Source organism: Pteropus vampyrus, unplaced genomic scaffold, assembly GCF_000151845.1.
Source record: "Pteropus vampyrus isolate Shadow unplaced genomic scaffold, Pvam_2.0 Scaffold109, whole genome shotgun sequence".
In the NCBI taxonomy this organism is placed as follows: domain Eukaryota; kingdom Metazoa; phylum Chordata; class Mammalia; order Chiroptera; family Pteropodidae; genus Pteropus; species Pteropus vampyrus.
In genome coordinates, this window is record NW_011888890.1 from 2,463,418 (window position 1) to 2,472,222 (window position 8,805).

Sequence of the window (8,805 nt, forward strand, 5' to 3'; positions counted from 1 at the left end):
TTATGCTTGTAAGTGCTCAAGAAATTATTCCTTCCTGCCTGTCTGCCTCAGTTTTCCATCTGCAAAGCGGAGGATTGAACTAGAAGATCTCTGAGGTCTCTTCTGCTCTAACACTTTGTAACTCTGTTGGCAACACCTTAATACATTTCCAACTAACACTCCAGTGAATCTTAGTCTACAGATTCTATCCAATCATGATAGCGTTGTGATATTGACTTCGTATTATGATTTTTAATTTTCTTTATCTCGATTTTTTATTTCTACTTTCTACTTTATGGTTTTGTTTTTTTTTAAGTTTTCACAAGCACTCTAGGGAATAAGAAGAAAGTATAACAAATTGGATGAAAAAATGCATTACAATACTAATACTAATACTAATACTAATATATTGCTTTTATTGGACACTCACTTTGAGGAGCTGTACGAAGCACTTTATAAACATTAAGTCATTTATTTCTCACAATAGCCTTGTGAAGCCATAATTATCACCCCCATTTTACAGATGAGAAAACTGAGTCTTAGAAATATCAAGCAACTTGTCACACAATTAGTGAATGAGTGGCAGAGCTAAGCCACAAGCCCAGGTCTGGCTGAATCAGAGCAGTGGTGTGCTGACCAATGGGCTCTTAAGAACAAAACCCCAAATCCCTGATTTGTAACGTTTACTGATTTCCACATGCAAATACTCCCACCATGGTCGATTTACCAACAGTTTAAAACCCCCTCAAAAAATTTCTAAATATTTAATGATCTGCCTTTGCAAGCTAATCGGAGTGAAACCCCAAACGCTCCAGAGAGTGTTCGTTGATCACCACTGACCTATGCAACCTCCTTGGATCACAGGTGAGGGGATCTAAGGGGAGATGGACATGAATAGAGAAAGTAGAGATGACAAATTTATTTATTCATTCCTTATTTCACAAAGGCTTATTGAGTACCAACTAAGTTCCAAGCTTTGTGATATTTGCTTGCAATATAGGCACGAGTAAGATGGGCAGGATGTATGAGTGTGTGAGCCCAGGGTAAGGAGAAATGAATTCTTCCCAGTGAGCAGAAGGACATGGTTAGTTACGTATACATGGAGGCTTCCAGGTAACACACATTTTGCTTCTTTTCCAATTTGTGGAGGGGATCCTCTCACTCAAGAGGTGTGCTCAGTTCAGCTTTCTGCATTTCAGAATGAAAAAGAGAAACCAAAGATGGGGTCAAGAAAGGGATGATGACGCAGGAAGGAGGCTCCTTAAAGTTGGGATGTTGTCTGATTTACCCCTACATTCTTGACAGCTAGCACCATGCTGGGCACATAATAAGCACTTAATGAATATTAACTGACCAGATGAATCATTTATGGATAATGACTTGTGAGCTTCAAAGGAGGTGATTGGTAAGAAAATAAGCAGTGTTAGTGATCCCTAAGTATTTAAGGGCTCATATAGAGAAATAGAGTAAGCAGAGGGCAGAAAATGGGCAGGGACTCTAGATGCCCAGAGTGGAAGGAAAGTACTCTGACAAGCAAGTGTGTGTCCTGGAATGCAGTCTCGTGGCATGTGGGTGGGGATGATCTTGCTGAGGATGATCTGAAGATGGGGCAAATCTCAGGCTCCCACTCTGAGAAGCAAGAGGTGTCGTCACAAGCCTGCAGACATGTTTGGCGAGCTTGGGAATGCCAGGAATTATATCGTTTGCTGTTTTGTTTTCAAAGTTCAGTACGAGCGAAGCTAAAAAGTAATTGGTACAGCGAAGTTTGGTGATTTCTATGCATTTTATTCACATCTGTTTGCTCTCCTCTTTCTCTGATTATCTGAGAGGAGGTCGTTCTTGTGGAAAACCAGGGGTAGTTTGAATATTCTTATTTCTTGGGATCTAGAACTCTTTTTGTAAGAAGTAGGTCTGCATGTATATTTTGTAGATTATTTTCCTCATAAAAATGCCTTATATTTGTAGACAGTTCCTAGTTTCCCAAAATCTTTCCGATAATTATTTTCACTGCATCCTCAAAACAATCCCATGAAGTCACGGCAATGAATTCGAGTAGAGCGAGGGCCCAAGATCGTTCATTTTAGACACAGAGATCTTCCTATTCTCCTGATTTCCCTTATGATAATACCTACCTCCTAGAGTGAGCAAGTTTTGGCTGAGACAGAACAGTGGGTAAAAAAGGTCCTTTTTACTATCCGAGAACTTTTTTCTCTGTCGTGAAAAATTGAACCCGCCTGCCCCAGTTTCCCAGCCACCTTATGACTCGACGAGCAATTGCTTTAACTCTGACAAAATTAGGCCACCTCCAATCTAAATGGAGCTCGTTTTCAGAGTAAGACCCTGTATGGAGACAGCTCTTTCCTGAAAGGATAACAAAAGCATGCTTTTGTGTGTATTTCACTTGATGGAAAGGAATCCCCGGTGAGGCCATTTTTTCCCCCTGAATTCTCCCAAGTCCCAGAATGTATCTAAGTTTCCAAGATAATCTCAGAAGAGCCATTCATCTATGAAGATGGCGCACTTGTCTTCCAGCTCAGTAGACAGGGTGTGTTCAGAAGAGAAGGTGAGAGCGTGAGAATAGGGGAGTGGGAAGAGGGTGAGGGAGACTGAAAGCAAAAGATTAAGACAAATGAGGAGAAAATGTGTACCGACAAATGCTGACGGGAAAAGGAAAGAGACCAAAGGGCCAGCCCTGACTCTGGGGTCCCATCTGCCAGCGACATTTTCAGCTGATTCTTTTTAGGACCTGTCACAGTTTGCCTGGCGAGCTGTCACTTCTCATCACTTGGCTCTCACTGAGGATCTTTGTGTCATCACTGTCATGAAGAGACCTGGCAACTGGCAAAGAATTTCCTGGGGCGCTACCTGATACACCATTACTTGCCTCTTATCATCTTAGCAGAGTAGTTACGCCATTGTCAGAGGTAATGGAGACCATGCCACTAAGAAAATTGGCTGTAATTTATTTATCAATTGTTTCTGCATACCACAAAAGCGGCCTTCTACTTTACGGCTGGGTCTAAGGTATTTGAGAGCCCCTGAAGTTCATGGTTTTCCGGTATTCTAAGTTCTACTTATGGCCTTTCCTGTATATGACACACAACACCACCCTTGTGGCTTGCAGGCCGTTTTCTTCTTTGCTTTCTTTAGTCACAAATCATCCTGAGGCATCCCTTAAGTGCATTTGTATTGTTAAGTGCACCGGCTTGATTTGGTGTTAATTCAATTTGAGTGCCCTTAATATCTTGTGGGGGTGATGCAATGCAGGCTGCCTGTACCTTGTAAAATCGGGTCCCAGGTCTGCCTGGGAGCAAAGCACCTTTCCCATAGCCATTTACCAAAGTTGCTGATAAAATTTTCATAAGGGAACCTTTTTAGTCTGACCCTATTGTGTTATTCTACCATTAAGTCTCAGAGAACTGAGCTAGCTTCTAGTGACAGCTTATCACGTTCTCCATTATTGCTGCCTGCCTGAAATGCTAACTGACTGGGTGTAGTGCAAACTCCCTCCCTCCCTCCCACTCTGATCCCTTCTGGGAAAAGCTTATGGCTCAGCACCTAGGGGCTAATGTGCAATCGTCTCTCTGTAGGTGCCAGAGAACTGAGCTCTCTTCCTGATGAACTGGTTTCCCTTCACCTTGGAAAGCTTGAGAGGCCTTGGAGGACTTCGTGGAGCCGGAATGATAAGAAAGTGATGGGGTGGGCTGAAACAGAGTAAGAGTTACAAGACACTTTACCTGAAAACACCCAAAGCAGTACTGACAGTGTCAACACCACTCTGACACATAGCTTGAACTGGAGAAGTAGGCCAGGTAGTTGTCTTTGGAATGTTGGCATTGGAAATCTGGCAACATCATTAATTCAAAGAGAACTCCAATATCTGGGGTGGGATATACCTGAGTTTGCACTCAAATGCAGTAGCTTATCTGCCTTGTGAACTTGATCAAGTTCTTTAGTTTTGGAGCTTCAGTGTTTCCATCTGTGAAATGGGAATATTAACATATACTTCATGGGCTTTTTGTGGAGATTGAGTGGGACAATGCATGTAAAGAGCATGCAGAGTGACAGGCATGTAGACAGCATCTCTTAATGGCTATTTTAGAATCTAGGAGGCCCTCGGAGGTCATGAGGTGAGAAAGCTAGTTCAGGGAGTGATGAAATTATCTACTAGCACAAGATGAAAAAAAGAAAGAGGTGGATACAGAAATCTGGTCTCCCGACCCCCACCTAGGTCTCTTTCTGTCCTTCTCGCTGTCTCTCCAATGATGTCCACAGACACGGGGAGCTTGGGTAGATTTTGGGTGCATGAGGCTACTTTCTATTTCCTCGATGATGACAGTTCTGAACAGCAGACTAACCTCTTCCAGGCCATTCTGCCTTGTTTTGATGGCTGTGTCTAAAGAGTGGCTTGAGCCCACTCAGAAATATGAGCACTGTCCTTACTTGTCTCTGCTGCTCTGGGTGAGAGAGCACGGTGGTCTGAGAAACAGAAATGGAGATGCTTTCTCAAAAGAACATTTAAAAATGATTCTTATAAAAGCAATACGTGTTCTCTGTAGAAATGAAAAAATCCAGATAAAATACAGATACTATAGTGAGAAGGAAAAAAATCACCTGCCACCCTACCACCTGTAAGCATGAGTGCTGTTTTCTTCGAGGCTCTTTTCTATGCACATGCACATGCATGCATGTCCAGGTCCTCACTCACTACAGTATATAGTCGTGGTTAAAAGCACAGTCTGGTTTCACCACTTGGGCAAGTTATTTAACTATTCTACTATTGTTTCCTCATCTATAAGCTAGGGCTTCATATAGTGCCTTCCTCAGAGGGACTAATCCAAGTAAAACACAGTGCCTAGCATGCAGTAAACATTGCAAGGGGTTTTCCTTTAGAATTATTGTTACGTGCAATAGAAACCTGGGCTCATATGATATATTCTGCTGGAAGTGCAGTTTTTATGAAGCTGTTTCGTCTTTGCTCACACTCAGCTGCTGGACTATAATGCTTTCTTAAACTGCTCACCCAGACAGGGTCTCAAGTTCAGGTTGAGCCCTGCCCTCCTCCTGGCTCAGCATACCAGGGCTGAAAGGCGCTAATCACGTGTTCATCTTCAAAAGGATTTGACAGTATTAACACACGAATTCCTACAGCCTGACTCCTGTTAGGGTTTATTAGACCCATTTTACAGGAGGGAGAATTAAGACTAAATAGTATTGAAGTGACAGCATGGGGTCACCAAGCAGATGAGGAGGACATTCTGGCTGCCGAGAAATAAACAGTGAATGAGCAGCCAGAGAAGTGGCTGGGCTGCTCCTGAGCTTGGGATTGGTCGAATTTAGACTGGAGAGAGTCAGGCCTCCGTGGAGCAAGGAGTAAGGCTGAAATCTGAAGACAAGTTAAATCGGAATCAAATGTCTCATGGAAAAGCTCTGACAGTCTTCTCGATGTGTGCTTGTGTGTGTGCAAATGTGTGTGTGCATGTGTGTGTGGACGCATATTACCATTTTGGTGTTCTCAAGCATCCTTTTGCGGAATTCAAACATTCTGAGATTAAAAAATGATAATTTTAAGCCAGACCGGGCAAGGTAGGGTCATAAATCAGGAAAGAAGACCAGGGTCTGGCTTTGTGTATGTGTATGTGTGTATATATATGTGTGTACATGTGAAAGGTGTGTGCACATACATATGTGGGTATATGTGTGTATGCATGTCCATGTCCATGTGTGTAAAGACTGTCAGAGCTTTTCCATGCACAGTGAAGGCGCCAGCATGCGAGCCTCTTGGGGTGAGCGGGAGGAGCAGATGTGAGCCTGCAGAAGGGAACTGGTTTTGATGAAATATTGGCTAACGCTCGGGGCACCGAAGGAGAGGAGGCTCTGGTCAGGGAACTGTACTGCATTAGAATTTATAATAGATTAGCTTATCTGCCCCTTGATCTTCAAGGGTATTTGGGGAGCTAAGGATGAGGCATTTCTGCCTTGATTTTCACAGTGAGAGGAAACCTCTGGAACAGTATTTCCAGCCTTTCCCTCTGCACAGCCCAAGGCGGTGAGAGTTTGCTATTCACACCCCCACTCAGGTCATTTGGAGGAGGCTGACAGTCAGTGCCCAGGAATGCTGACATGCTTCAAAACAGCACACAAGAAAGAACCCACTCAGATTCCTAAGGGGAGCTGCTGTCGGTCCACCCCGAGTTGGAGTGTAATATTGGATGCGATTGCCACGGCTCCCCCTCCCGCAGCAGAAGCTCGAAATCCATATTTATCTGTCTGCTGGACTCCCCTCTCCCTGTTCATCTGTCTGTCTGTCTGTCTGACTCTGTCTTCCTTGCTCTCTGAGGTAAAGGGTGCTCGCTCTCATGAAAATGGGAGAGTGCCAGGATGTTCCAGATGAGCTGCTGCCAGAGATGTTGCTTTAAACGCAATGAGCTGAAGCAGCCGGGAAAGAAAGAGCGAGGGGTGAAGTGTGGTTTGATGTCTGGGCGCACTGGGGAGATGATTCATATAACATGAGCCCCTCAGGGTCCTTGATTAAATCCCAGCCTAGCTCCCCCAGCTGAACTGGAACTCTGAAGTCCAGCCAAGAAGTGTTACTGGTCCTGCCTCGGCAAACAATTGGTGGGTCAGAGGCAAAGGCCAGGGGAGGGGTGATTCTTTCACTGGAAAAATTACCTGCTGGGAAAGAAGGAATTGTATGATGTGTGTGGCGGGGAAGTCCAGCCAGGAAGGACCTGGCTCTCACATTACAAGACTGCCTTCTGAAGCCAGAGAGAATTTTTATTGCCTGAGAGGCCTGCAGTCCCCAGCCAAGGTGCCTGTGGCATGGCTGTGGCAGGCTGTGGTGATGGGGGGCTGTGCCCCAGGGCTCTGGAAGCCAGGCTGGGAATGAGGAGGGAGGAAAGCTGGAGACGGGGCATCACTGTCCTCAGACTCACTCTTCTGAGGCAGGAGGGAGATGTAGAGGAGAGAGGAGATGCCCCGTTTCCTGTCCAGCTAAGTGCAGTGAGGCTTCTATTGTCCTCGTTTTGGCCTTTGTATGACATTTCACACTTTTGGCTACCTCATCTCCACCCTCCAGCTTCTTAAATCCTTCCTTTGTTTCAATGGATCTTCTCTCTGCTTCTCTGAGTGCACGCATTCTCTTTTTATGGAAATTGCATAAGCATCTTTCATATAGGGAAGCCCCCTGCCCCAATGCTTAGTTTGTGCAGATTTGGGTACAGAGACTTGGGGCATGAAACCCTGGTCTGGTCATTGTATTTAAAGATGGACCTGCGAGCTAAGATGGTCTGATCAAAGCCAAAGCTGGAACTTCTGTTGGAAACTTTTGTTGGAACTTTTGGGACAGAGAATTTCTCATTCATCTGGGTTAATGAGAGGATAAAAGCCCGGAGCTTCCTAGGGCCACTATGATGAGAAAATCTGTCTGAAAGTGAAGCTACTGGAAAGGGAAGAAGAGTAAAGAGGTAGGTAGAGGTGGATTTCTGCTGGCATCATCTGAGCACTGGGATTAACTATACCTGAGGTCAGGGTCCATTCCCAAACTCTTCAATGAAACTAACTAAGAAACTTCTCAACCCCTTTTTTAAAATACAGTTGAATTTTTTTTCTGCTAGTTCTAATTGAAAGTATATGTCTGTATGTTAGGTCGATACACCATTTTTGTTTTTCCTGAATGGAGGTCCCTCTCTCTCTTTCTACTACTCATCTATGTGTATCTCCCAAAGTTAATTACTTAGCTTTCTGTGCTTTCTTCTTTACCTTACTCGCTCAGGCTTCCCATCCACTCTGTGGTGTCAACCTTTGTGAGGATGACCCTCTCTCCCACATTTGTGGTTCTAACTTAGATCTTGTTCCCCATGTCCAGCCATCTATAACACATTTCCACATGTGCATCATGCAGATGGACATGCACAGCTGGCTGAAGTCAATTTGTTACTCCCAATCCTTGGGAAGGAGAGGGCCCCCCCTTCTCCACTTCCTCTTCTTCAGCCATGGCATCTGGTGCCCCTAGTTCAAAGTCAAAATTATCTTTGATTCCTTCTTCTTCTCCTTCCTGCCCCATATTGAATCATCCATCAAGTCTTCAAAAAGTTCTCTGGTATATGTCATCTTTTTTCCATCCAATACTCTCCATCCTCTGGTCTAAGATTTATCACGTTTATCTCAAAAGTCTCTTACCTGGCTTTCTAACATCCATTTCAAACTGTCCTACCTATTTAGCACCCTTCTGTTCATTCCCCAAATACCTTTTTAACCTTTCAGCTTATCTGAGGAAACCAGACTTCTTACTGATGCTCATCACCATGCCCCTCAGATATTGGTATTCATGACCACGAGAAGCCACGGGAGCATCTTTCTGGAATGCTAATTTGACTTCAAGATTTCTTGGGGGAAGGTAAGTGTTTTAATGAGCAAGTAATTAAAAACATTTTGTATTAAAACAGATTGATCTTACGTAAAGTAGAATGCAAAATTCAGATGAATTTTAAAGATGAAACATAAATTTCAAAGACATTCTGAGATTGGAGAAGTCACCACCCAAGAGTTCTGGCATTCTTTTTTGTCCCTGCCGTTGGGAAGGAAGTTTGGAGAGGCACCAACATGTAGAGTCACGTCTAACCTCCTCGATTCAGTGTCTAGCTCCACTGGCCCTCTCTTTCCTACTCTCCTCCTTGTCTCATTATTTCCTGGAGGTGGAGGATCCTTCTGGCTGTTCTTTGAACTCAACATTTTCATGCTCAACCTTGTTTCATGTCACTGCCTCCTTTTCCAAATGATCTCCCCTTCTACTTCATCAGCCTAAATCACCTGCCTCTTTCAGGC

The 8,805-nt window shown here is 44.1% G+C and overlaps 1 long non-coding RNA gene across 1 annotated transcript in view; it reads right to left on the minus strand.

Moving 5' to 3' along the window:
• Positions 1–8,805, minus strand: part of LOC105295582 — a 12,734-nt gene that overhangs the window by 934 nt on the left and 2,995 nt on the right. The window lies entirely within an intron of this gene.